The sequence below is a fragment of the Sapajus apella genome, unplaced genomic scaffold (genome assembly GCF_009761245.1).
Source record: "Sapajus apella isolate SASKATOON/1434 unplaced genomic scaffold, GSC_monkey_1.0 scaffold63, whole genome shotgun sequence".
NCBI lineage: Eukaryota > Metazoa > Chordata > Mammalia > Primates > Cebidae > Sapajus > Sapajus apella.
The window spans coordinates 10,907,581-10,935,095 of NW_022437003.1; the positions used below are offsets into that span (position 1 = coordinate 10,907,581).

Here is a 27,515-nt window from a genome sequence, read left to right on the forward strand (position 1 = left end):
TTCCTCAGTGGGGATGCGCCCCCGGGGACTCGGGCGCAGCCGGGCGCAGGCACCGCCCCCCCGCGCGCCGGGCCGACCCCTCCCTCCTCGGCGCCCCGCCGACCCCTCCCAGGCCGCGGGCGCGCTCGCCTTACCTGGCCGGCGGCGGCGCAGGGCTCAGGAGCCGCTCGGGCTGCGGCGGCGCCTGGGAGGGACGGAGAGAGGGAGGCGCCCGCGGAGGAGGAGCTCGCGCGAGGAGCCAGCGGGCTGGCGGGCTGGCGGCTTTGTCTTCTCCGCGTGGAGCCGCCGACCCTGCGTCACCATGGCAACCGCCGGGGTCCCCGGCCCTTCCCCTCAGCAGTCCGGGTCTATTCCGAGGGGACAAGGACCCTCGAGGGGCCGCCACCGCCACAAACACGCCCCCCTCCGTCTCCCTCACAAACTGCCGGTTTCTCCCGGGCGAGAGCGGAAGGCAGCGCCCCAGGGTAAGTAGTATCCACGTCCTGGTGGGCACTCCTCTGCTTTCCCACACTGGACGTTCCAACTGCCGCGCACCGCCAGCCCCCGCACGCCCTCCACCACCACCACCACACCTTTCTTCTGCGGAGCTGTACCCTCCAAACGGACATTCGCTTAAGGGAGGAGAAAGGGCAACGCAGAGTGATAAAGTGTTGAGCAACTGGTACTCGGTGCTCCTGTTGCCACTGCCGCAGCGGGCACCGAGGTGCCAAGGGATGCCGTGCCGCCGCCTCCCTCTCCCCCTCCTGCTCCTCTCTCTTTACCGAGCTTTGCCCCTGCTGGATCTGGTCTCACTCCGCCCAAACCGGGTGTCTGTCTTGTTGAGGGCTCCCGTAGGAGAGAGGGGACAGGGGACTTTATAGCCTCACAAGCTGAAACACAACTTTCAGGCTGCAGTATGCGTCCCAGCTGCCGCCACACTGCGCAGCTACTGGCTGTGACTGCTAAGCATCTGCCATGAGCCCTGAGTGACTCTGTGCCAAGGACCGGTCATGTACTGCAGGCCAGGGCACTCAGGGGCAGAGAAAGGAAAGCTAAATTTTTCCTCTCCTAAGGAAATTCTTAGAGAGGGAGAGAAAAGTACTAGCAGACCCTTGGTCATGCTTCCCCTAAAGGACGAGCTAGAGGGCAGCCTCCATGGGGGGGAGTGAGTCATCACTCCACACGGTTTTCTTGAAAGATCTGTTGCTGAATCCAAAAGCTACAGTGCCTTTCTTTAAACCCTGGGGAACATGACATTTATTTTTTAACATTTGTGAATCACCAAAGGAATGTCAATAACTTATAATAAAATCCAGGGTGGCTGATGTTTTCTGGGTTTACTTCTTAGTTGAGAAGTCGCAAGGTGGAACAATGTTATTGCCATATGAAGGTACATATATTAACGAATGAAAAGATAAGATGTATTTCATGGTGGAAAAGGAAAACAATGTGTTTCCCCCACCCCAAGAGACTGGCCACTTTCTTGTAATGGGAATATTCTGAATGAAGTCAAAATATTCCAGATGAAGTCAAAAGACAAGGTCTTTCTGGCAGGCCATTAAGTATTTGGCAGTACCTGCCAAAATTCAAAATGCACATAACTTTCCCCCAGCTATCTCAGCTCTAGAGATCTGTCATACAGAAATACACAGATGTGTAATGATAGGTATAAAAGGATGTTCATTGCAGACGTTCTCTAATAGTAAATGTCTGAAACAACTTAAATGCCCATCAATAGTGATATGGTCAAATGACATGGCACACTCATAGCATGTAATACTATGCATCCATTAATAAGAATAAAATACATAAAATTTATCGAGATTGATTTCTTATTAAATGAAAAGGGAAGCTCAGAACAGTATGTGTGGGTGATCCCATTCTGTACCAAAAAATTCTGGATGGATAGAAACAGAACAAAAAACATACAGATAAAGGTCTCTAAGACTGCCTACCTAATTGCTAGCAGTGGTAACCTGTTAACTGCAATAAAAATTGAAGGGACAATTACTGTACCTATTATAATGTACAATTTAGTACACATATTTGGTTTGGCTTTTTAAAATGAGCATTTATTAGTAATTTATCAATGAAGAATCAAAAACAAAGAGCCTTAATAAATGTTTGTTGACCTACACATTACTGCCTGATCAAAACCTGAACAGGGAAGGACCGTTGACTTGGCCATCCCTGCCCTCAGCTGAAGGCTTGGAAAAGTCCACATTGTGTCCCCACTTAGAGAATTGCTTAGTGACCTGGTCCTGCCTTATTCTGTGAGAGATTCTTCCAGACATTCATTTTTCCAAAAGGGTTTAGCTTTCTCTTGAGGTCTGCTTCCATTCTGCCTCTTGGAGAAAATTAAAAGACTTGTCAGGAAACCATCTTAAAATGCGCCACCTTACTTACCAGGAGATATCATTTGAATAGGTTAAGTAGCAGCTTTTAGTCTGTTTAGTTAAACTGAAAATGAAGGTACTAAAGCTTAGAAATTAACGTGTGGATACATGAGTAGCCTTTCTTATTTCCACCACTTTCAAAATGAGGTCAAAATAATGAATTTGCTTTCCTAAAAAGATATAGAGCTGTACAGTCAGATTCATTAACTGCTAGCCACACGTGAATTAGCTACTGAATTGACATGTGCAGTAAGTGCAAAATATACACCAGATTTCAAAGACTTGGAACAATAACTTTTAAAAAATAGTATCTTATGAATAATGTTTATATTGGCTACATGTTAATAGTTTGAATTTATTGAGTTAAATAAAATATATTATTAAAATCATTAACATTTGTTCCTTTTCACTTTTTTAACATGATTATTAGAAGATTTTAAATTATATATGTGACATGTTAGCTTTGTTTTAGGATTAGTGTTTACAGAAAAATCTCATTAAGAAATCTAAAGTTAGCTATTCTTCTTAAACCTCTAAAGTATAATTACCTCATTAATACTCCCCAACTCATAAATATGCCACAATATGGAAATTTCTGTTAAATAATTTCAACTTATTAGACTACTATTATATACAAGCATTAGCTTATGTGTTTGTTTGTTTTTTTTATAAATTTTAGTACAGACACTAAAGTCAGATTACCAGGACCTGAATCCCAGCTGTTTATCAACTACATGACCTTAGCCAGCAATTTAATACATCTGTTCCTCAGTTTCCTTATCTATAAAATAGGGATTATAGAGCAGAATTGGTTTCTCCTGGAAGCAAAGCAGCACTTCCGGAGAGGATCCAAGATGGCCAAATAGGAACAGCTCTGGAGTGCAGTTCCCAGCGAAAACGCAGAGGTTGAATGATCACCGCATTTCCAAACGAATTTTTACTGCACAGACCAGGAGATTCCCAGGTGAAAAGCGCCATGATCTCTAGCGTGGCTGTTTCAGCTGGCACAGTGGGTCTCAGCACAAAAACTCACACAAATCCGGGCGCCATTTGAACTAGCAACTGGAATGCCTGAGAGACAAAGTCGCATGTTCAACTGAGAAAAAGGGGGCTGAAACAGGGAGCTGGGTGATCTGGCTCGGCTGGTCCCACCCCCGCAAAGACCAGCAATCTGAAATGCTCTGAATTGAGAGTTTCACAGCAAGCACAGCTGGACCAGGGACGGGCCAGCTCTGTTGGGTGAAGGGCATCTGCCATTACCGAGGCAGTTCACCACTACTGAGGCAGTCTGCCGTTACTGAGGCAGTCCGCCATTACTGAGGCAGTCCACCATTGCAGAGACAGTCTGCCATTACTGAGGCAGACTGCCATTACCAAGGCAGTTCTCACTATACCCCTATAAACAAAACTGCAAAGAAGTTCACACAGCAGCTGGGCAGAGCCCATGGTAGTTCAGCAACGCCTCTGCTGGCAGACTGTGGCTAGGCTACCTCCTTGCTGGGCAGGGCATCTCTGAAAAAAGGCAGCAGCATGTCAGGAACTTATAAATAAAGCCCCACCTTCCCAGGACAGAACACCTGGGGAAAAAAGGCGGTTATGTGTTCCACTGCAGCAGACTAAAGGCGGTTATGAGTTCCACTGCAGACATACCTGCCCAGCAGCTCTGAATGGAAAAATGGAGCTCACAGCTCAGCACCTGAGCTCGTATAAGGGACAGACTGTCTCCTCAAGCAGCTCCCCAACCCCATATAACTAAAGAGACACCTCATAAAGGAGAGCTCAGGCTGACATCTGGCGGGTATCCTGGGACAAAGATAACAGAAGAAGAAACTGGCAGCAACCCTTTCTGTTCTGCAGCTGCTGCAGATTATCCCCAGGCAAGCAGGGTCTGGAGTGGACCTCCAGAAGTTCTACAGCAGGGGGGCCTGACTGTTAGAAGGAAAACTAAGAAACAGAAAGAAATAACTGAATCAGCAACAAAAAGGACTTCCACTCAGAGACCCCATCTGAAAGTCACTAACCACCAAGACCACAGGTAGATAAATCCACAAAGATGGGAAGAAACCAGCACAAAAAGGATGAAAATACCCAAAACCAGAACACCTCTCCTCATCCAAGGGATCACAACTCCTCACCAGCAAGGGAACAAGGCTGGATGGAAAATGAGTCTGATGAATTGACAGAAACAGGCTTCAGAAGGTGGGTAATAACAAACTTCTCTGAGCTAAAGATCATGTTCTAACCCAATGCAAAGAAACTCAGAACCTTGAAAAAAGGTTTGACAAAATGCTAATGAGAATAAACAGCCTAGAGACCAACATAAATGAATTGATGGTCCTGAAAAATACAACACGAGAACTTCACGAAGCATACACAAGTTTCGATAGCCAAATCGACCAAGCAGAAGAAAGGATATCAGAGATTGAAGACCAACTGAATAAAATAAAACAAGAAGCAATATTAGAGAAAAAAGAGTAAAAAGAAATGAACAAAGCCTCCAAGAAATATGGGATTATGTGAAAAGACCTAATCTATGTTTGATAGGTGTACCTGAATGTGACAGAGAGAATGAATCCAAGCTGGAAAACACTCTTCAGGATATTATCCAGGAGAACTTCCCCAACCTAGCAAGGCAGACCAACATTCAAGTCCAGGAAATACAGAGAACACCGCAAAGATATTCCTCAAGAAGAGCAACCCCAAGGCACATAATCGTTAGATCCACCAGGGTTGAAATGAAGGAAAAAATGTTAAGGGCAGCCAGAAAGAAAGGTCTGGTTACCCACAAAGGGAAGCCCATCATACTCAAAGCAGATATCTCAGCAGAAACCAGACAAGCCAGAAGAGAGTGGGGGCCAATATTCAACATCCTTAAAGAAAAGAACTTTCAACCTAGAATTTTATATCCCGTCAAACTGAGCTTCATAAGCGAAGGAGAAATAAAATCCTTTATGAACAAGAAATTGCTCAGAGATTTCATCACCAACAGGCCTGCTTTACAAGAGCTCCTGAAAGAAGCACTAAACATAGAAAGGAACAACTAGTACCAGCCATTCCAAAAACAAACCAAATGGTAAAGAGAATTGGCACAATGAAGAAACAGCGTCAACTAATGGGCAAAACAACCAGGTAGCATCAAAATGGCAGGATCAAATTCACACATATTAACCTTAAATGTAAATGGGCTAATGCCCCAATCAAAAGACATAGACTGGCAAATTGGATAAAAAGTCAAAACCCATCAGAGTGCTGTATCCAGGAAACCCATCTCACATGCAGGAACACACAAAGGCTCAAAATAAAGGGATGGAGGAAGATCTACCAAGCAAATGGAGAGAAAAATTTAAAAAAGCAGGAGTTGCAATCCTAGTCTCTGATAAAATGAACTTTAAACCAACAAAAATCAAAAGAGACAAAGAAGGCCATTACATAATGGTAAAAGGATCAATGCAACAAGAAGAGCTAACAATCCTAAATATATACGCACCCAATACAGGAGCACCCAGATACATAAAGCAAGTTCTTAACAACCTACAAAGAGACTTAGACTCCCACACAATAATAGTGGTAGACTTTAACACCCCACTGTCAATATTAGACAGATCAACAAGACAGAAAATTAACAAGGATATCCAGGACTTGAACTCAGACCTGGAACAAGCAAACCTAATAGACATTTACAGAACTCTCCACCCCAAATCCACAGAATATACATTCTTCTCAGCACCACATCACACCTACTCTAAAATTGACCACATAATTGGAAGTATATCACTCCTCAGCAAATGCAAAACAACGGAAATCCTAACAAACAAGTCTCTCAGACCACAGTGCAATCAAGTTAGAACTCAGAATTCAGAAACTAACTCAGAACCGCACAACTTCATAGAAATTGAACACCTGGCTTTTGATGTTAATTGGATAAACAATGAAATGAAGGCAGAAATAAAGATGTTCTTCAAAACCAACAAGAATGAAGACACAGCATACCAGAATCTCTGAGACACATTTAAAGCAGTGTCTAGAGGAAAATTTATAGCAATAAATGCCCACATGAGAAGCAAGGAAATAGCTAAAATTGACGCCCTATCATCAAAATTGAAAGAGCTAGGGAAGCAAGGAAAAAAAAAACAAAAAAAAAAAAAACCTCAAAACCTAGCAGAAGACAAGAAATAACTAACATCAGAGCAGAACTGAAGGAGATAGGGACACAAATAACCCTTCAAAAAAATCAATAAATCCAGGAGCTGGTTTTTGGAAAAGATCAACAAAATAGACCACTAACCAGATTAATAAAAAAGAAAAGGGAGAATAATCAAATAGATGCAATAAAAAATGATAAAGGGGATATCACCACAGATTCCGCAGAAATACAAACCACCATCAGAGATTACTACAAACAACTCTATGCACATAAACCAGTAAACCTGGAAGAAATGGATAAATTCCTGGACACTTGCACCCTCCCAAGCCTAAACCAGGAAGAAGCCAAAACCCTGAATAGACCAATAACAAGGGCTGAAGTTGAGGCATCAATTAATAGTTTACCAAGCAAAAAAAGCCCAGGTCCAGGTGGGCTCACAGCCAAATTCTACCAGACATACAAAGAGGAGCTGGTACCGCTCCTTCTGAAACTATTCCAAACAATCCAAAAAGAGGGAATCCACTCCAAATCTTTTTAAGAGACCAACATCATCCTGATACCAAAATCCAGCAGAGACTTAACAAGAAAAGAAAACTTCAGGCCAATATCCATGATGAACATAGATGCAAAAATCTTCAATAAAATACGGCAAGCCGATTGCAATAGCACATCAGAAAGCTTATCCATCACGACCAAGTAGGCTTCGTCCCAGAGATGCAAGGCTGGTACAACATACACAAGTCTATAAACGTAGTCCACACATAAACAGAACCAAAGACAAAAACCACATGATTATCTCAATAGATGCAGAGAAGGCCTTCGACAAAATTCAATAGGCCTTTATGCTAAAAACTGTCAATAAACTAGGTTTCAACAGAATGTATCTCAAAATAATAAAAGCTATTTATGACAAACCCACAGCCAATATCATACTGAATGGGCAAAAACTGGCAGCATTCCCTTTGAAATCTGGCACTAGACAAGGATGCCCTCTCTCACCACTCCTATTCAATATAGTATTGGAAGTTCTAGCCAGAGCAATCAGGCAAGAAAAAGAAATAAAGGGTATTCAAATAGGAAAGGAGAAAGGCAAATTGTATCTATTTGCAGACAATGTGTTTGTATATTTAGAAGAACCTATTGTCTCAGCCCCAAATCTCCTTAAACTGATAAGCAACTTCAGCAAAGTCTCAGAATACAAAATCAATGTGCAAAAATTACAAGCATTCCTATACACTAATAACAGACTTAAAGAGAGCCAAATCAAGAACAAACTGCCATTCACAATTGCTACAAAGAGAATAAAATACCTAGGAATACAACTAACAAAGGATGTAAAGGACCTCTTGAAGGAGAACTACAAACCACTGCTCAATGAAATAAGAGAGGACACAAACAGATGGAGAAACATTCCATGCTCATGGTTAGGAAGAATCAATATTTTGAAAATGGCCATATTGCCCAAAGTAATCTACAGATTCAACACTATCCCCATCAAGCTACCAATGACCTTCTTCACAGAACTGGAAAATACCACCTTAAACTTCATATGAGATCAAAAGAGAGCCCACATAGCCAAGTCAATTCTAAGCAAAAAGAACAAAACTGGAGGCATCACGCTACCTGACTTCAAACTATACTACAAGGCTACAGTAATCAAAACAGCATGGTACTGGTACCAAAACAAAGATATAGACCAAAACAGAGATATAGACCAGAGGCCTCAGGGGCAACGCCACACATCTACAACCATCTGATCTTTGACAAACCTGACAAAAACAAGCAATGGGGAAAGGATTCACTGTCTAGTAAATGGTGTTGGGAAAACTGGATAGCCATGTGCAGAAAGCAGAACCTCGACCCCTTCCTGACACCTTACACTAAAATTAACTCCAGATGGATTAAAGACTTAAACATAAGACCTAACACCATAAAAACCCTAGAAGAAAATCTAGGCAAAACCATTCAGGACATAGGCACAGGCAAGGACATCATGACTAAAACACCAAAAGCATTGGCAACAAAAGCCAAAATAGACAAATGGGATCTAATTAAACTCAAGAGCTTCTGCACAGCAAAAGAAACAATCATTATAGTGAACCAGCAACTAACCGAATGGGAAAAAATGTTTGCAATCTACCTATCTGACAAAGGACTTATATCCAAAATTTACAAAGAACTAAAACAGATTTACAAGAAAAAAAACAAACAAACCCATTCAAAAATGGGCAAAAATATGAACAGACACTTTTCAAAAGAAGACATATATGAGGCCAACAAACATATGAAAAAATGTTCATCATCACTGGTCATTAGAGAAATGCAAATCAAAACTACATTGAGATACCATCTCACGCCAGTAGAATGGTGATCATTAAAAAATCTGGAGACAACAGATGCTGAAGAGGATGTGGAGAAATAAGAACACTTTTACTCTGTTGGTGGGAGTGGATATTAGTTCAACCATTGTGGAAGACAGTGTGGCGATTCCTAAAGGACCTAGACATAGAAATTCCATTTGACCCAGCAATCCCATTACCGGGTATATATCCAAAGGATTATAAATCATTCTCTTATAAGGACACATGCACACATATGTTCACTGCAGCACTGTTTACAATAGCAAAGACTTGGAACCAACCCAAATGCCCATCAATGATAGACCGGACAGGGAAAATATGGCACATATACACCATGGAATACTGTGCAGCCATAAAAAATGATGAATTCATGTCCTTTGTAGGGACATGGAGGAACCTGGAAACCATCATTCTCAGCAAGCTGACACAGGAACAGAGAATCTAGCACCACATGTTCTCACTCATAGGCGGGTGTTGAACAATGAGAACACATGGACACAGGGAGGGGAACATCACACATTGAGGTGTGGGTGGGGGGCTAGAGGAGGGACAGTTGGGAGTATGGAGTTGGGGAGGGATAACATGGGGAGAAATGCCAGATAGAGGTGATGGGGATGGAGGCAGCAAACCACATTGCCATGTATGTACTTATGCAACAATCCTGCATGTTCTTTACATGTAACCCAGAACCTAAAATGCAATAAAATATATATATATATATAATATATAAAAATAGAGATTATAATAGTACATACCTCCTTGAGTTATAAAAATTAGATGCCTGATCATATACAATGCTGAATAAATGTTAACTTTCACTTTTATTTTTATACTTCGTTGGCTCTCTATTAACCTTCGAGTTAGTCTATATATGTATATATAAATCTTTCATCTATATATATAGATAAATATTTCATCTTCCTTTAAATGGTCTGATTGGAACTATAACAGACATCAAAAGTTCATTCTGTTTACCCTTGAACTGACTATAAAGTTATCAGAATTAAAGAGATATTTTGATTCAAGTTAGTAAAATAAACCAGAAATTTCAATTATTAGATCAGCACCTATAATAGCTTCATTTTGATAAATATTATATTTTTTAGGTTTAACAAAATGCAGCAAATGTTATCAAGTGGTTTAAAGTCAGTTTATTGTAGTCAAATTTCTAATATTTAAAGTAAATGATGCATCTCTACTAAAGTATTTGTATAAAAATTTTCCTATTCCATAACTTGAAATTTGTCTATCCAAATCTATCATAATCATACCTGGCATTTATTACATACTGTGTCCAAGGTCACACAGTTATTTAGTAGCAGAATTACTATACTATTAACCAGTACACCCTACAGCTTCAATAAAGGGAAAAAAACATTTCTTAACCTTTACTTCTTGACACAATCAAACACTAAAAGGAAAAGCAACAATCCTAAGAAATATCTTAAAATTATTTAAGAGCTTGAGCTCAAATATCTTATCCCACTAAGTATGCATTTTGGAACAAGTGGAAGGAAAATGCAAGCTTTGATGTTTGCTCATTACTATCTCATTAAGAAACAACTTCTTCAACCCCTGCCTTCTGGCCATATTCTGACATTGTTTAATGAGGTGATACCAACACATTCAAAACACATTAAAAAATACTTGTTTATGTCCTAGATTTTATGTTAAAATACTTATGTCTTAAAATTCATTTTCTTCATGGATAGTTTTTGCAGCTGACTAAAAAAACCCAGCTCCAGCCATTCAGAAGGGTTGAAAAAGAAAAGTACATCTCAGCTGAGTCTACAGAAGCCAGAAACTCAGAACTCACAATTTCCTCTCTTCCCAATAGCCCCACTTTGGGCACTGGGCAAATCTGCTCTAAAAGGCAAATATTGACTAAGATATGCCTGTAACTGGAGAAAAATGCACTTTTTTATACACTGCTCCTAAGTGGTTTAAACATCCTTGTTCCAAGGAGGTGTGTTGGTCCCTTGAATTGTACAACCTGTGGCCATAGTGGGGAGCTTAAATTTGTTTCAAAGGCTCCAAGGGGTGCCCAATTGTAATCCCAGCTACTCAGGAGGCTGAGGCAGGAGAATTGCCTGAACCCAGGAGGCGGAGGTTGCGGTGAGCCGAGATCGCGCCATTGCACTCCAGCCTGGGTAACATGAGTGAAACTCCGTCTCAAAAAAAAAAAAAAAAAAAAAAAACCTTCTCAATTCCTTAATCATAGTGAATCTCTTTGAGAAATAAAAGATTCAGACAAATGACAAGAATTCTACCCAACTTGAAATTAGTTCTGAGTATGATGCCTTGGTTTACAAAAGACTGTAGTCTACCCTGATGGTTTTAGCAATAAAGAAATTAAAGGACACCCAGCTTTCTTATCAATGCCAAACAGTCCCATAATTGCTTATAGAAGTGAAGGAAACTATCTTCTCTCTTCAGTCCATTCCACCAAGATAAGATGAATTTTGAAATATCCTTGCTACTAAACCAAGTATTGTGAAAAATTTCGTCAATAATTGATAGTGGTGATACATACAACCGCCAAGTTATCTGGCACATCAGTAGTTGCCACACTGATTAAAGAAACGGGTTGCGGAGCCGAGATCGTGCCATTGCACTCCAGCCTGGGTAACAAGAGCGAAACTCCGTCCCCAAAAAAAAAAAAAAAAAGAAATGTATCCTCTGAGAATCTTGGAAAATACAGCCAAAAGTAAGTGGGATTGAGAAGCACTATCTTATTCATCATTTCTTATGCCCTTGTGTTTATCGTATAGACCATTTAAACATATATATGTATTATTAACAATGGGGAAAACGGCATGGAAACAGAGTTAAAAAAACTACAGGTCATTGAATTTTAGCCAAAAAAGAAAGAAAGAAAGAAAAGCAACTAATAATACATTGCAGTCCTCTGCCAAGAGCTTCCTACAGAGAGAGCCAACATAATATCTCAATTGAAAGTATAATTTGATATTGATAAGATCAGGTGAAAGTAAACTTTTTATGTACTTTAATCTGATTTTAAGTAAAGTTTGTTTTAAATACATTAACTTTTGGATATCTTGAGAAATGTTGTATTCAGAGAGTTAGTGGAAAGATAGCATTTCCTTTTCTTGCGTCATTAAGTAGAGACATCTCTTTTCACGCCCTCTCCACATCTAACCTTCCCCACACTCACAGCTTATCACATCTCAGTGGCAAAAATGTGTCAGAATATGAACTAGTTCCAATAGTATCTGTTTTAAATTCATTATCTGTTTACTCACTTATTGATCTCTGACACAGCTGCAAATTAGTTCTTAGCAAAATAGAAATGATTTGTTTCTAGTTTCCTCTTCTATAAAATGAGGGTGGTGAGATCTGTTCTTATCTCCAGTAAAGGTTTTGTAAATTCAAATTAGATAGTTCAGTAAAGCTCATTGATCAAAGGCTTTTTGAGATTAAGTTGCAATACTATTGGGGTGAGAGACTAGAAGGGTTATCAAAGGAAACTTGTATAGTGTACACATCATTACAATAGTAAAACTATTTTAAAGGCCCTCTTTGTGACTAGAGCTTTTGAGCGTCATAAATGAAGAAGTCTACACCATCAAAGGCAAGCCAAGGGTGTTGTGACCAGACAGGCTCTTCATGGATGAGGTACTTGACGTGTCAAGAAAAAGATGTATGGCAGCATTTTCCACTGACCCCTGACCACCCAGCTGAGAGTGTACCTTGCCTTGCTAGATTGGTGCAGATCATAGGAAATACCCAGACACAGCCTTGCTAACTGCAGCCGGATGTGGCAGGTTAGGCCAGAGTGAAGATCTGGAGCAAGCTCTGCTCACTGGGATGGGTGGATCTAGAAAGTGGGAGAGTAGAGTTGCCAGATGAAATATAATTCATGCGATATTTGGAACATAAGGACAACTAAACCATTTATTCTTTGTGTTTATCTGAAATTCAAATTTAATTGGGCATCCTGTATTATTATTTGCTAAATCAAGCAACCCCTTGAGACAGGGAGCTCAGGGAAGATTTTAACATTTGTAGATTTGGCTCCTAGGAAGAACCCATTCTAGTGAGCAGAGCAAAATCAGCACAATACTAGTCAATGGCCAATAACAGATAAGCAGTCGGCAAAGGAAGTAGGGAGGCTGAGGGAAAGGAAGAGGAAGTTATTAGAAACAGCACAAGAATTTTTTTTTTTTTTTTTTTGAGATTGAGTCTCACTCTGTCACCAGGCTGGAGTGTAGTGGCACGATCTCGGCTCACTGCAATCTCCAACTCCCTGGTTCAAGCAATTCACCTGCCTCAGCCTCCCAAGTAGCTAGGATTACAAGCATGTACCACCACATCCAGCTAATGTTTGTATTTTTAGTAGAGACAGAGTTTCACCATGTTGGCCGGACTGATCTCGATCTCCAAGATCTGCCCACCTCGACCTCCCAAATCCCGATGGCTCATGGGATTACAGGCATGAGCCACTGATAAATGGCACAAGATTAGGGCCACATTAAACAAAGCAAACTGACAGGCCCAAAACAATAGGCCAAAGGAGGTGGCTTCTGCCTCTGTACCATTCACAAAACCAAACCCTCCCATCAGTGACACCTCATTTCTATTTCCCGGGAGGTATATCAGATTTCCCAGCAAGGAAGTAGAGTCTAAGAAATCCACCCCAAATAAGCACCAGCACCATGAATGAGACCTCCCCCCTGATTAATGTTCTAAAGACCACTGTATTTTATGGAGAGTGGATTTGTGGGAAGCAAGATGCCCATGAGCAGACTAGTTCAGGTGGTTAGGTAAGAGACTATAGTGGATGGGACAGGGATAAGGTGGGGTAGCAGTGGAGACAGAAAGAGGTAAAAACACTAAAGAAGCATTTTGGAGGAAGAAAAGAGAGGACTCAGTAAGGAGCTTCCGCCAGGACTTAAGGGAGAGGAAAACACCAAGAATCCCTCACAGGTTTCTGGCCTTCCATGAAGGATTCTGAGTTACAGGAGAAAGACTGAGCCAGTGTGATGATCAGTCCTGAAAGAAGAGACTGGGATCAGTGGTAGAAGTGGATATAGCTGAGACGCCATGATACACGACTAAGACTAATTGCTATGCTGATCCCTGGGTAGGGGAAAGATAAGCAACTGCAAAGAGATAAACAGAGACAAGAGCTCCATGGTTCCTCTGAGTCCTAAAGGGCAGCCTCAGAGGCTTGCTTTCTCCTCTTGGAACCTATTAAATGCATTCCTTTCTGAGCCTCCTGCCCTTCTGTTCCCTCCCTAGCCTGGAAGGCTTTTCCTCCCAGCTTTTCACAAGACTGTCCCCCTTGTGCCTCTCAGCTCTCAGCTTTCCTCTCAAATGTCACCTACTCAAAGAGAGCTTTTCTGACCACCCACTCTGAACTAGCACTCAGCTTCTCATTATCACATTGCCCTCTTTTACTGTTTTCAAAATATTTACCATCTTCTGACATTCATCACGATGCTCACATGTGTATTGCCCTTGTCTGCCACCACACCCTCTAGAATGTGAGTCCTAGGGGACTTGCCTGTTCTTTTCAGGCTGACAACTCAGCCTCTAGAACAGCACCAGGTATGATGGTCACTCAGTAAACACCTGACGAAGGGCAAACAGACAGCTTCCCAGTGCCCGGTTCTAGTTCACAGCTTTCATTTGTTTCCTGCCCTTAGTTGCTGTAAAATAGCCATGTCCTTAAAATAACTTTTTTTAAATCTCCTTTGAGTGGCTTCTTTTTCATACCAACAAAAAGGCTGAACTAGAACACACATAGGAATCTAAGTGAGCAGAAGGGCTGGACGAAGGCCAGGGAATGTGTCAACTAGGTCAGCCTCTAATAAGAAGAACCTTGGGTTTGTAAATGTTGGAAGAGATATGTCAAGAAAAGGAAAATCCATCAGGTGAGCTGCTAGCCTACTACCTGTTGATGAACATCGGCCAATTCAAAGATTTTATTTATTCATGCAATATTATATCCTGTCTTCCTTCCTTCCTTTTCTGTGTAATCTCTGGGCTGGGCCAGAGATTCAGAGATGAATAACGGGTGGCCCTAGCCCTGAAGAAAGGCAATCTGCAGATAAGGAAAGAGTGACAGTTAATAACAGTCTATGTGCTGTGTAACCATTGAAGATCATGCTTGAGGCCCTGCAGGGTATTAAGGAGGTAATGTTGGCACCAGCCTCAGAGGCAACAGAGGAAGGGAGGTCATTCCAGATAGAGGAAGCAACAGATGCAAGGTGTGGGGATGCTGAGCCAGCATATCAAGTTCTGAGGCTCAATTCCACAGGGACAGAATTCAGGGTGTTCACGGCTGATGGCAGGAAATGACACTGGGCCAGGAGCAAGGCCCCAGATTGTATGTACCTGTGTGCAGAAAAGCCATTTTCTTTAATAAGATTAAAAGCCAGGATAGGCCAGGCACAGTGGCTCATGCCTGTAATCCCAGCACTTTGGGAGGTTGAGTTGGGCAGATCACGAAGTCAGGAGATCGGGACCATCTCCTGGCTAACATGATAAAACCCCGTCTCTACTAAAAACACAAAAAATTAGCCAGGTGTGGTAGCATGTGCCTGTAGTCCCAGCTACTCGGCAGGCTGAGGCAGGAGAATTGCTTGGACCCAAGAGGCAGAGGTTGCAGTGAGCCAAGATCACACCACTGCACTCCAGCCTGGGTGACAGAGTGAGACTGTCTAAAAAAAACAAACAAAACAAAAACAGAATAGTAAAATCTAGCCCTAGAAAAATGCTTTCCTGGTGACCAAGACCTCACTGGTGACCAGAATATAGCACCGCTTCCTCCTGGATTTTTCCTCTCCTTGGAACTCTCAGTGCTTACACTGTCACTCCTGTGCTGGCCTGAGGGGACCCTGGTCCTCTGCACTGAGAAGCTGGGACCTCATCCCCTAGTGACCACACATGCGCACACCCTTTCTTGCAGGCTCTTTGACCTTCTTTATGCAACTGCATTCAAAGGAGTTTAGCAAATATTAAAGACCAACATGATTAATAATGAAGTATATTGGAAATTAACAGGCCTATTGGTTTCCGTCCTGGTTTCCATGGACAGATATCCAGTGTTGCCAAGACCAGTACCATTGTTAGCCTCATCAATGACAGCTTGCCAGAGACAGGCAGGGGGCCAGGAATCCCCCAAAGCTGCCTGTTGATTTGGCTGACGGAGACCTTAGACTCACAAGGGGCTTCAGTTTAACTTATTTAACAGAAAAGACATTCACTAGAACCGTTTGATTTTAATGAAAACAAATCTTTAGTCTGGAAGGGTACTCTGTTCTTTCAGAAACTCACACTACAGATGCAAGCCTGGATGTGAAACTTATCTCCTGGCTCTAGTCATTTGCCCGCATTCTATCAACTCCATATTCAGGTTTCAAATCAAGCTTCCTACTCCCTTTCATTTCCACTATCCTAGTAAAGATTTTTATATTTTATCTGAAATATCATAATAGCTTCTAACTGGTCATGTGGTCTTCCGTCTCTCCCACCTTTGGTCATCTCACTCCTTGCTGCTGGCTTGACCTTCACATAGCTTTGAACATGTCATGCCCTGCTCTGTATACTCCATGATTCCCCATTGCCTATAGAATGACAATCTTACCCAACTCTTTTGCTCTGTTTTTTTTTTCCATTGTAATACCCAATACATTGTCTTCATGCCCTGGCTAAACTAAAATACAGTATTCTGTAACAACTTGTTCATTCGGCTTGGGAGTGTCCTTTTTCTCCCACTCTCCCAGGTTCAAATACTACCCGCCCTTCAATGCCCACTTCAAATGTCCACACTGCCAGGGAACAATCTCTCATTCTTTGGGTGGGATGGAATCTCTCTCATCTATCATCTCCTATAGCATATAACCTTGTATCTCTCTGGTCGCGCTTACAGCCTTACATTTTGTGTTGGAGTGGCAATTGCATATGTCGGGAACAAAAGTTTGGTGCCTTATCTTTGAGTCCCATGTAGCCCCTAGCGTGGTGTCTTGCCCTCCCTCGGCAGTTAGTTTGTTGAATTAATTAGTAAAGGATTTTGTTTCACATAGAATTCCCACCCCAGGTGTAACTTCCATCAGGGTCACTGTTGTGGCTTTATGTTGAGCTGACAAGTGAAAGTGCGCATCAAAGGTTTGTTTGTCTTTCTATTTTGTGTGGGAGGTGGAAGTTGGTTGTTTGGGGTTTTGTTTGTTTTGGGGTTAAGGCAAATTGAAGAAGTGCCAGTTTGTAAAATGTGGCCTGGAAATTAACTTGCCTCATTGCTCCAAAGGCACTCTTATTGGCACAAAAGCACAGCTTTGGAATTGCAGTCTCAGCTTCCTTTCCCCAGTCTCTAATTAACTCATGTGTACTTCTTTTGTGGGAAGGTCTTTCTCCTTTCTTGGACTTTTGCCCTGTTTAACGGCCCTGAACACTCTAGTTCTGGAGACACATTTGTTTCATTAGCTTTTACTCCAAGAGGATTTTACAGGATCAAATTGCTTAAGCAAACTTTTAATTTGGTTTTGTTTTTCTCTTCAGGGACTTTATTTGTAAAACTGTAATGCATATGCACAAAATCAGATGACTAAGATGATGGAAATGCTGGGGAACAGAAAGCCAGCTCGCCTCGGGGGACATGGGGACAAACTCACTGCATACACCTCAGATGGACGCACTGGTTGTTTTCACGCTTGTGGCAGCAAATGTTAAATTATTAAAGTTCTCCTGTCAGGTAGGATGCTTTTAACTATGAGGAGGAAAATAAGTGAATAAAAGCAGTCCTAATGATAGGTGTTTATTTCACAAAGCAAGGCACCCAGAGCTAGGCAATTCTAGCAGCTCATGGTGTCAGCAAAGGCTGGGCCCCTGTGATCTCTGCTCTGTTTTCCCAGTTGGTTGGCAGGGGCTTTCCTTACAAGCACAAAATGACTGGCATGGCTGCGAACTTCATGTCTTCACACAAATACATCCAAACAAGGGGAGATGGAAGGTGACAAAATGCATTTCTCATCCTGCTTCTCCCTTTAATCAGGGAGCAACATTTTTCCCAGAAACCCTCAGTGGCTGAAGTCCCAATAGACTGATGTGGTCACATGCTCATCCCTGAGCCAATCATAGTCAAAGGGAATTTCTGAAACCATGATTGGCATGAGCCAATCACATCATTCTCTGGCGCTGGACACAGTCAGGTTTAAAAAAAATGGACTTCTAAGAGTATGAAAAAGGGGAAATTGTTGTTGGGCAGACACCTGCCAAATGCTTCCTACTGCTCTCCATCTAGTTCAATGCCAAGAAGTTTCTTATAAGCAGTAAATGAGCACCTTTAGGAGCGAATGAAGAACTTCCTATATAAATGAATCCAAACCCAGTCATATTACAATAATACCCTACTATTGTTATCATCATCATCATCACAAGGGATCATGATGAAAGGCTGAATCTAAAAGACCAAGGTTGTCCAATTGATTTAAGCTGTAGCTTGTTTTATTGTCCTGGATATTTTTATACACAGTTACCAAAAACACTTATTTACATTCACCTGAATTAAGCTGAAAGGCTATCACTATTCATTGTTTTCATGTTGCTTGCTAAATTAAATAGGGGCTTACGTATAATTATTTGACCTGGAGTCTTGTCCTGACTTGTGGGAAAAATCCTCTCAATTTGTCCATCATCATCAGCTTTCATTCATTCAAACTGAGTCAGCCAACCTTTATCACTTCCTGCTAGCCTGACTACAGCTGTCATTTATCTCTTATCACTGCTTCACAGTATGCCTCCTTGTGTCCTTCGTTTTTATTGTTGTTCTTTCTCACCTCAAATTTATTTTATTTACTTTTGCATGGATTTGCTTGTCCCCCGTGTCTTGGCGTTCACACGTTCACTGCAATATTCTTTTTGAAGATGTTGTAATCTAACATTGCCCACAGATATATAAATTCCTCCATGGGAAACCTTCAAGGTTACAAATCATATGTAAGACTACGAATATCAGTGCTCTTTGAAGCTGTGCTCCATTTTCAGCCATTTAAGAGACTGCAGTGGGAATGAACAGCGCAATTGAGCAATTCAAGAAGGATGACTGAAATGCCAGGGAACAGAAAGATAGCTGAGCCTCAAAGAATACTCAGAGGACTGGGGGGAAAATTAACTGCCAATACTGTAAAGAGACAGGAGGAGCACAAAAGCTGGCGGAGGACTGTTGTGGAAAGCCGATTTAAGAGAGATAATAATGCAAGAAGGATAACTACTGGCCGGGCGTGGTGGCTCATGCCTGTAATCCCAGCCACTCGGGAGGCTGAGGCAGGAGAATTGCTTGAACCTGGGAGGTGGAGGCTGCAGTGAGCTGAGGTCATGCCACTGGACTCCAGCCTGGGTAACAGAGCAAGACTCTGTCTCACAAAAAAAAAAAGAAAGAATGAAAGAAAAGAAAAGATAACTACGAAGAGAAACAATGGTAGAGAATGTGATCATATGCTAATTCAGGCTTTCTTTGATAACCTGTAACTTTAAGTCACTTAATAGCATGCCAAGGATTGTTTCTGCTTCCCCATCTTTCTCGTAGCCTGGAATCCACTCATTTCCTCCTTAGATAAAACAGTGACACAGAAGAGGAATGTAGAACACCTAATAGTTTCTCACAGAAAAAAGAACAATTTTGACTTCAAGGAAGAGCTTTCTGCAAATTTAGCTCCCTTGAAATCTTCTGATAATACATAACGAAAAATGAAACAGGCAATATTTCATGGACATGCTTGCATATTATTTCACTTTACTTCTATAAACTCCCAAATCCCCAACCAATTTTATTGCCTGCACCCACATTTTCTTCTTTTTAACAGCCCACCACCATCTATGAATTTTGACCTGACTTATCTCCCAGATTCAATAATAATAATAAATTAGAAGAAAAAACAGTCCCCTGTATAAGTGGATGACTCTGAGTTTGTCCTGGCCTTGGTACCTAGCTTACATGATACCACCAAGTCTCAAACCAGGAGCAGCAGCCTTGGCTCTGTGGCAGCTCCGCCCTAAGCATGACTTGTTTCTCCATATATACAATGAAGGACGTTTAACTGGGTGATCACACACACAGATCTCTTCTGCACAAGCAGTATAGCCTATGATTAACAGCAGAATTTCAAGCTCTTCCAGTTTTACACAAGAGATTCTAATGCAGCCTTTCTTATAAACTAAGTCACCTTGGGCAAGACTCTTCATACCCCTGTGTCTTGGTTTTTCCATCTGTAAAATGGACAAGATTAAATTATCTACCTGATGAGATTGTACCGAGGATTTTTTTTTATTGCATTTTAGGTTTTGGGGTACATGTGAAGAACATGCAAGATTGTTGCATAGGTACACGCATGGCAGTGTGATTTGCTGCCTTCCTCCCCTTCACCTATATCTGGCATTTCTCCCCATGCTATCTCTCCCCACCTCCCGACCCCCCGTCCCTCCCCCATGTTCCCCCAACAGACCCCAGTGTGTAGTGTCCCCTCCCTGTGTCCATGTGTTCTCATTGTTCAACACCCGCCTATGAGTAAGAACATGCGGTGTTTGATTTTCTGCTCTTGTGTCAGTTTGCTGAGAATGATGGTTTCCAGGTTCATCCATGTCCCTACAAAGGACACAAACTTATCATTTTTGATGGCTGCATAATATTCCATGGTGTATATTGTACTGAAGATTTAAAGAATTAACATACACAAAGTTCTTAGAATAGCACCTGCCAAATAAGTCCTACATAAGTAGCTGCAGCTGATTCTGGGTTCTTTTTTAAAAAACAGTTTTATTGAGATACAATTCACCTGCCATACAATTCACCCGCCATACAATTCACCCATTTTAAGTGTATAACTCAATGGTTTTCAGTATATTTACAGAGTTGGGCAACCATCTGCACAATCAATTTCAGAACTTTTTTTATCACCTCAAAAAAAAATACCCCATACCCTTTAGCTATCACCTTTTGATCCTCCTACACTTTGCCCCTAGCCCTAGGCAACCAACAGCTAATCTACTTTGTCTACAGATTTGCCTACTGGAGATTTCATATAAATGGAATTGTACAATATGTGGTCTCTTGTGGCTGGCTTCTTTCACTCAATATCATGTTTTCAAGGTTCATATATGTTGTAGCGTGAATCAGTACTTCATTCATTCCATTGTATGAGTATACCCATTCATCAGTTGACGGACATTTGGGTTGTTCCCACATTTTAGCTATTATGAGTAATGCTGCTATGAATAGTCATGGACATGTTTTTGTGCGGACATGCTTTTTCATTTTCTTTGGGTATAAACCTAGAAGTAGAATTTCATAGGTAATTCTATATTAAATCATTTGAGGAATTACTAGATTGTTTTCCAAGCCAGCTGCATTATTGTTCATTCTCACCAGCAGTGTATGAGGGTTTCAGTCTCCTACATCCTTACCAACATTTGTTTTCTGACTTTTTGATTCTAGCTACCTTAATTGGTGTGAAATAGTATCTCATTTTTTGTTTTGATTTGCATTTCCTTAGTGACTAATGATGTTGAGCATTTTTGCGTGTGCTTATGGACCATTTGTAAGCTTTGGATTCTTTTTTTTTTTTCAGACGGTGTCTCGCTCTGTTGCTCAGGCTGGATGGAGTGAATGCATTGGCCAAATCTCGGCTCACTGCAACCTCCACCTCCCAGGTTCAAACGATTCTTCCGCCTCAGTCTCCCAAGTGGCTGGGACTACAGGCGCCTGCCACCACACCCAGCTATTTTTTGTATTTTTAATAGAGACAGGGTCTCACCATGTTAGCCAGGCTGGTCTTGAACTCCAGACCTCGTGATCCACCCACTTCAGCCTCCCAAAGTGCTTGGATTACAGGCATGAGCCACCGCACCCAGCCAGCTTTGGATTCTTATAAACTATCTATTGCTGATGCTTCAGGAGACCTTATACAGCCAGAGACACCCAGAGAAGATCCAGATCCTAGGTTTTCATGAGAGTTTGAGGATCCAGTTCACTACATCTTGGCCCTTACAATGTGAGGCTATTAGCCAACTTCTTTTTATTTTATTGTATTTTACATGTGCAGGATGTGCAGGTTTGCTACATAGATAAATGCTTGCCATGGTGGTTTGCTGCACCTATCAACCCGTCACCTAAGTATTAAGCTCAGCATGCATTAGCTATTTTTTCTGATGCTCTCCCCCTCCCCACCTGCCACCACACAGGACCAGTGTGTGTTGTTCCCCTCCCTGTGCCTGTGTATTCTCATTGTTCAGCTCCCACTTATGAGTGAGAACATGCGGTGTTTGGTTTTCTGTTCCTGTATTAGTTTGCTGAGGATAATGATTAGCCAAGTTCTTGAGGCTACAGCACTCAAGGGAAGTGGAATAGTAGGATATTGCATCTTGAATTCAATCAGGCCCCTGTTTAGCTTACATTTCTACTCAGGTTTCTTTCATTTCTTTGAGAGCCTGAAAACCCTAAGACATCCCTTTTATTCCAGTGTCTTCCAAAAGTTCCAGTGACCATAATTTGTCAAATTCTGCTGCTGCTTTCTATCTTTTTCCTGTGTGTAGAACCTCTGACTGTAAAGTCTTCAAGGTTATGGAACATATGTAACACTCACTATGCACGTGGTAGCCATCTGTACATACTGTTTGAGAATGTGAGCCAAATCTTACCACATTCTAAGAAGAAGCCTCCTTAAGGTAGCTACAGCAGTTTACACTGGGTTTTTTACTTTGAACAAATTAATTTACTTTTATTTCCTCATTGGCCAAGAGAGATTTATAATATCTAATTTGTAGAACTCTTGGGAGGATCCAATAGAATGACATATATAAAGTATTTGGCACAGCGCTAAAGAATTAATAAGCCCAAAATAAATGTATGTATACCTATCAGCCAGGTCATGCCTACCTTAGGTTAACCCGCTTCAAGTCATCGGCAAGTTGACTCTCCAACCACATGGGGCCAATGGTGCACAGCAAGACTCAAGAGATGAGCTGCCCAAGAATTCCGAGAGGTTGAAAAATAAGAGTGAGAAACTCCAGACTCCTAGGGACCATGTAGACAAGGCTGAATTTTCAGGGGAACTTCCACTCCATAATGCTCAGAGATAAAGGAGCCAAGCCAGAAGGCACTGGGCAGTCCAGAGAAACCCTAAGCCTCATGCCCTCTCTGACCGGCCTTAGCCATTCCTTCGGTGCTACGAGGGCACTTCTCCTAGGCCTCAGAAGAAGAATCCAACACAACAAAGTTCTCCACATCTGAAGTGAGGAGCCATCAAGACGACTGAATGAAACATTCTCCGGAGATAGGATCTGTTCTCACCCATGGCTTTCTCTTTTCTGTGGCTTTACAACAGGGTCCACCTGATAGAGACAGGCTAGAAGGCCCTGTGGTTTAGCTGCCTGGTCACTTGCTGCCACCTATGGGTAGAATATTAAAAGTGACCTGGGGGAAATTTAAATTGCACACATCTATTCCTGCATTACATTTAAATATCGTTCTACAGAATGTAGCTTGTTGTTAATTCACACTGTTTTTCCTAGTTTGCAGAAATATAAGAAGGATGGTTTAGGGTATCTAGAAACCCTACTATAAATATCAAATCTGACTGAGAACTGTGATTCAGATTGTGCTATTGGTTTGAAAAATAAATGGATTCTGATTTCAAGGTCAGTGTAGACTTCAACTGGGAGCAAATTTTGAAAAATAGAGACCAAATTAAGAGATTTTTTAGTAACAAAAGTTATTGTTTTAACTAAAAATAAGCTCATCAAAACCTAATAAAGCAGAAAAGGTCCATTTGTCACAGCTGCCAGAGAATTAGGATCTTCACAATTATTTTAAATAGTACTTTCTTTCCACAGCTAGAAACTTCTGCTTACAGAGACAGGAGAATGGGCTTAAATAAGAAAATCTAAATTGTGTCCTGAAATATTTATACCAGCTTTGCAAACAAGTACAAAACATTTACGAATGCTGCCTAAAAACCCTCTCTTGAAAAGGATACAAAATGGAATCTCCGATTCACCAACACACACACACAGACAAAGTTGTTTGCTTTATCTGGGCTGCCAATTTTAGGTAAATTTAAAAGTCTAGGGTAGGTTGAACAGAACAACGAAAAGAGAAAATGGCAACTTAACTTGGAGAGATAGAGGTAGATACCTATGCGCTATTCTTAAAGCATTCAGCATATTTCTGGTTGATATAACTATCTCTTAACTAAGTATGAGATCCTAGAAAGTAGAAATTATATTTTATTTATGTTTGTATACCCCACGGCCATCCTATTGCATGAAATTTAGACAATAAATATTTGTAGAAATCTCGTCAATCAAATTTATTTTGTACCTACTATGTAGCAGTTGCTGTTCTAAATACTTGTTCCAGGCATTGTTGCAAGAGACAGGGAGGGAGGGAGAGAGGGAAAGAGGGAAGGAGAGAGGAAGGAGGGAAGGAAGGAAGGAAGGAAGATTGGTTGGTTTCAGCGTGTGTTGAAATGTTGAGTTCTAAATTTAGCCATAATGTAAGGCAGGAGAAATAGTACTTTATTGAATAGAAAAGCTCAAACAGGGTCTTTTGACTTGGCTAATAGTCTGCCTTGCTACAGGCCTGCATTAGCAAAAAAATGCAATACATAAAGGCTAACCTTAGTTGGCTAAATCCAAGTAGATCAGTTGATTACTTTCAGCTAAGGCAGGTAACAATGTCATCTTTGAGAAAAATAAAAATAGATTATCATCTATTTTATTGACAGTTGCATTTCTGGCACCTAGAAAAGTTATTGCCACATAATGCTCAACTAATATCTATTGAACAAACATTAATATCATACCCTCCTACGAGAAGCATCGCCTGGCATACTTTTAAAAATGAGGATTTCAGAGAGACGAAATGACCCTCTCAAGTTTGTTTAACCAGAAACCATTTGAAGTCCAATTGCCATCCCAATGTTTGATTTCTGAGATTCCAAAGTTGGTCATTAGACCAGATCATGTTCTATTGCTTGGATCTTGATTCTGATCTTATTGATGCTAGCAAATAAATGCAAAGAAACAAGTTTAGTGAATCTATAGCCATGGCACCTGCCTTTGCTGCAGAGCCTAACTCTGTCCACCTTCTGTCTAATGGTATCTGAAGGGTTCCATGATAATCACTGAATTACATAACCACCCAAATGAGATTGTTCTTCCATCTGTTAAGGGCCATCAGAGCCCCCGTGCAATGAATTTCAATTTAAGGAGCTTTATGTCCCATCTGGAGCAAGAGGATTCATTCCTATATAAGAGGAAAAGATCATTGTGATTTTAACCTGGTTTTAATGAAAATGAATCAATTCAAATTTTAAATTTTAAATGATGTTTAACTATTGTATGTTTTAAGCACACTGAGAGAGAATCATCTTGCCAACAATTATTTCCAAAGTCACATTTTCACAGCAGTAAATGCTCATTAAACCATATGTACAAGAACTCTCATTGCAGTATTGTTCGTAACAGGAAAAAACTTGGAACAAGCCCAACTGTCCATCAAAGAAGATGGGATTAAAAAAATTGTGTTATGTTCATACCATGCAGCTATTAAAAAGAATGAGGTAAATCTACATATGCCAATGTGACAAGATGTCAAAGACATCACAATAAATGGAAAAAAAAAACAGGATGCAAAACGACATGCATGCTTTTAATACAGAGAATGACTGCAATAAATGTCAGTGTATGCATATCAAAAATTCTGGAAGAATATACAATAAACCATAGGCTGTAATTACATTGGGAAGTAACATTATGGGACAGTTTCACTTTATTTATTTTTATTATTACTATTTTTTCGAGACAGAGTCTCACTCGGTCACCCAGGCTGGAGTGCAGTAGCATGTTCTCAACAACCTCCGCCTCCTGGGTTCAAGTGATTCTCCTGCCTCAGCCCCCTGAGTAGCTGAGATTACAGGCACCCACCACCACACCCAGCTAATTTTTGTATTTCGGTAGAGATAAGGTTTCATCATGTTGGTCAGGCTGGTCTGAAACTCCTGACCTCAAATGATCCACCTGCCTCAGCCTCCCAAAGTGCTGGAATTACAGGCGTGAGCCACCACACCCGGCCCCACTTTAAACTTTATACATCTCTGTACCATGTAAAATGTTGACAGTGATCTGTAATTTAAGAAATGCTTGTTTTATTTCATTTTAGATATAAATAAGTATAATAAATAAATTTAAAATTAGAATTCATAATTAAACTGAAAGTTTAAAATGACACATATATAAACTGAATATGATCCTTTTGGAGAAGTACTGTGTGTCATAAGCATTACAAATGTTTATATTCTTTAACCCAGTAAACCTTAATACAAAAAAACTTTACTCATAAAGATATTTGTTACATTACTGATATAATGCAAAAAGTTGGAAGCAAATCAAATGATTAATAGAAGAGTTAAACTGCCATTCTCAATAAAATATTATACAGCCATTTAATATTGTGTTAATATTGCAACTATGAAATAACATGAAATGCCTATGTTATAATGTTAAGGATAAATGGCAAAATATAAAATTAAATATTTAAATATACTTGGTAAATATCTCAATGGTAAAGAAGACTGAACTAACATAAAATGTCTTTGTCATAATATTAAGGATAAATGGCAAAATATAAAATTTTATATTCAAATATGCTTGGTAAATATATCAATGGAAAAGAAAATAGAAAGAAATTTACCAGCGCTGAGTAATATTTTTTAAATGGTGTCACTCTTGCTGATTTTTCTTCCTTATACATTTTTATAGTTTCAAATTAACCACTTACTGTATTTGCAACAGAAAAGAATGCAATTATTGATGTTGATGAGATATTAAAGGGAGCAACATTTTGTTGTCACTGGCCAGACATATAAATGTATTGACGTTTTTTCTTTCACTGGACCCTTGCCTTCATGTTGAGGAAACGTGTGTTCTAACCCACTGACACCAGCTTTGCTGCTGCTCTGTAGCGACCACTCACCACTCACTCAGTTTCTATGAAATTCAACTATTTCATTAGGCTGAATGAGAGAATGAATAATTTATGAAAAATAAGATTTCCACAAAGATTTCTTGTTCTAACTAAGCTTAGCTTCACACGAGAGCAAGAAGTGATAATTGGGAAGATCAACAATTTCCACATCAAGAAAATTGAATACCAGTCACAAGGCAGACACCTCCTTAGTGAATATTCTTTCTACCAGTTATTTAATTTCTCTATTTTTCAGTGTCTTCACCTGTGAGAGTACTGGATTGAACAAGAATCCGAATTTTAGTCTTAGAATTTTCCTAAAATGAAGGAAATGGGAAGCATAATGAGGTGTCTGCTGTGTGCCAAGAACATACTAGATAGGTATATTACCTTTAGTTGACATATAAAGAAATTAATATTCTAAGAGAGTCAGAAGTAGACCAAGATGTTGACAAAGTTAAGATTTATTCTCAGGGCCAGGAGAGGTAGCTCATACCTAACATCACTTTGGGAGGCTGAGGCAGATAGATTGCTTAAGCCAAGGAGTTTAAGACCGCATCCCTACAGAAAAAAAAAGTACAAAAAATTAGTTGAGCAAGGTGGCACACATGTGTAGTCCCAGCTACCTGGGAGGCTGAGGTGGGAGGATCACC

General features: G+C 40.7%; 1 protein-coding gene and 1 pseudogene across 3 annotated transcripts in view; both read right to left on the minus strand.

Annotated features, from left to right (window-relative positions):
• RNF182 (ring finger protein 182) overlaps positions 1 to 923 on the minus strand; it is a 46,496-nt gene extending 45,573 nt beyond the window's left edge. Inside the window, exon 1 of one of the 3 annotated variants that reach the window (XM_032247667.1) lies at positions 762 to 923. The gene's annotated coding sequence lies outside the window, so the exon portion shown is untranslated. Of the gene's footprint in view, positions 1 to 134; positions 270 to 572; positions 734 to 761 lie in introns of those variants that run through there. The other 2 variants (XM_032247666.1, XM_032247665.1) reach the window with 2 other exon arrangements.
• Positions 1 to 22,823, minus strand: part of LOC116529804 — a 42,498-nt pseudogene extending 19,675 nt beyond the window's left edge.
• Positions 22,824 to 27,515: the final 4,692 nt, after the last annotated feature.